Source organism: Tiliqua scincoides, chromosome 3 (assembly GCF_035046505.1).
Source record: "Tiliqua scincoides isolate rTilSci1 chromosome 3, rTilSci1.hap2, whole genome shotgun sequence".
NCBI lineage: Eukaryota > Metazoa > Chordata > Lepidosauria > Squamata > Scincidae > Tiliqua > Tiliqua scincoides.
The window spans coordinates 213,435,014-213,437,750 of NC_089823.1; the positions used below are offsets into that span (position 1 = coordinate 213,435,014).

At 44.9% G+C, this 2,737-nt stretch overlaps 1 pseudogene; it reads left to right on the top strand.

Moving 5' to 3' along the window:
- The first annotated feature begins 1,257 nt into the window (after positions 1-1,257).
- On the top strand, positions 1,258-1,378 carry LOC136646425 (5S ribosomal RNA; annotated as a pseudogene).
- Positions 1,379-2,737: the final 1,359 nt, after the last annotated feature.

Here is a 2,737-nt window from a genome sequence, read left to right on the forward strand (position 1 = left end):
AGGAAACGGTCATGATTTACATCATTGGTGAAGGCCAACTTACATGAACAGCAAAAACAGAACTGTAAATTACTGTGAACCAGATGTAGGAACCAGAAGCAGAACCAATAAGAAAAAGCAATCTTTCTCCACCTTTCTTCTCTGGTCTGAGCTCAGTTGCATTGCTACTGTGTGGGGTGCTCTCTAGCTTGGTTCCCTAGGTCTCTCTAAGATGCTTGTTGACAAGGGAGCTTTGAAAAGGCAAACTGGAACCCTCCCATTTTGGAAAGCTATTCACAGGACCAGCTGAAGGGGAGAAGTTTTTAGCATGCCATGATTTGGCTTAGCGAAGTCCAGCTTGCTTCCAACAGATAAGCCGTGCATTCATTCAATAAACAGGTTTTGCTTTGGCTGCAGAGCCTTGATGATATTCTGCAGAGAGTAGAGTCCTTTTAATATATAATTGTGCCTGTATAATTGGGAAAATAAGTTTTCACAAAGGTGAACATATGTACAGTGAATTCATTATGATACAATGTGCCAGGCCTAACTGCCTGTGCACCCTCCACTTCCAGTGTCAGGCACCAATGCCATGCCTGGAATTTTATGTGTCTACCCAGCATGAAGGTGGGGGTCAGGCAGGCGTTTGATGCATGAGATACACGCACCACTGAAATAATAACCAGTGCAGTTATTATTGCTCCATAGCAGCAGGCATTTTATTTCCAACACTATAGGGAAAGTAGTACCATGAGAATTGCAATGTTGAAAGTGTCCCCCTGCCATTTCTCCTAGCAGCTCTAACAAGCTACAATCTGGAGCAGTTCCAACTCAGTTTTTGTGCAGGATTAAAACTCAACTCCGTACAAGATAGACGTGGTCAGGCAGCAGTGAAAGAGTCTAGTAGGCCTCACTCAAAATACTTGTTTGCTTTCCAAGTACAATAAAACCATACTTTTAGTCTGAATACATATTTGTTTTTAACTAAGTCGTGAAGAATCTTAAAGTTGTCGTCTCTTTTTCCTAGTTCTGTTCCTGTGTCACAGTAGCCTGCCATAGAAGATAAGGAGGGGACTTGATGTTCCATCTTTTGAACATCAAGCTATTGTTAAAGGCACCAACAGCCCAATCCACCATAACTTCCCGAGCAGTGATGCAGTGGTATCAAAGTAGCACCCGCTGCAATCCACGGAGGATTGTTGGTTTCCAGAGAGCTCAGGGTAGTGGAACATTTGGCCCAAGGTAAGCCCCTGCCAGTCCACTTAGTCTTCTTGGACCCACACCAGCAATATTGTACCCTGCACATGCCCGATCCCATCTGATCTCGGAAGCTAAGCAGGGTCAGGCCTGGTTAGCACTCGGATGGGAGACCGCCTGGGAATACCAGATGCTGTAGGCTTATACCATAGTCTTTCAAGACTGAAGGTTGCCAACCAAGTCTCCTGGAACAAGTGTTCTGGCTGGAACAGGAGCTGGATCTGGGTCAGGAGACCCAACAAAACTGCCCCCTTCCCAGTCCCAATCCAGGCTCCTCACTGCCCTGTCACCACCCCTTTCCACCCCCTGCCTTGGTCTCACCCCTTTCATGGACTTATTTGGCACAGTGAGCATCAGAGTCTGTTAGAGCATAGAATCAGCTGCTCACTGCTTGGCTCTTGCAGCTTTTGTGACACCTGGAAAGCATCCAGCACTGCCAGAACACTTGTCCCAGTGGATCTCGGTTCCTTTAGGACAGCAATTTTCAACCTTTTTCATCTCGTGGCACACTGAGGAAGCACTACAATTGTCAAGGCACACCATCAGTTTTTGACAACAGACAAGACACACTGCACTGCTGATGGGGAGCTCACATTCTCTCAATGGCCCTACTAATAAATGGGCCTCCCCCAAACTCCCACTGCATATCTGTGGATTATTTGCAGCACACCAATAACTGGCTGAAAATCTCTGCTTTAGGAAAATAAGGTCTTGGAAAAAAGTGGGGCACACACTCCTCAAATGGCCTGGACATGCTCATCCATTGCTCTAAGATTGGCAGTTAGGGGCAACTCAAGGGATTCAGAGGCTCCCTGCTTACCTCTGCTCTAGATATTTCACCACCATGGCTCTCAGAAGTGTCTAAAAAAACAACAAAACATTTTTTTTACAATGGTGGGGAACAGCTTTTGTAAAGACAGACAGAAACACAGACCATGAGATGGCCTTGAATTAAACAGGCCCTTAAAACAACCCCAAGGCTTTGGGTAGTGTTAGCATGGTTGTAAATGTAATGTATGTGTGATTTATTTTCCATGAAAAGACTGGAGATAGTTACTAGCAATGTGGCAATAAATTGTACCAGATGCTAGGTATGTTTTAACAGCATTTCTCATCCATGAAAGGGTCTCTTATTTTTATTTGGCACTTTCAGATTTTCTGTGCATCCAGGAAAGGGAGAAAGAGGGAAGCCTGACATGACATGCCCTCTGCCATTGCAATCACTTGTGATTTCTCAGAAATATTTTGACTGTTGTGATGCACTATGGCTCCAGAGAGACATGAGCAAAGACGCTTCCTTTCCCAGAAGGAATGCTCTGGAAACTGTTCCAGCCACAGCCAAACAGAATGAATTTGTTCAGGTGTTGAATATAACATTCTCACCTTTGATGATTTCCAGGGCAGATCCCTCTTACTCATAAGAAAGCAGCAGACATTAAGGGTGCAGTCCTAACCAACTTTCCAGCACCAAAGTAAGGGCAATGTAAGGTAAAGGAACAAA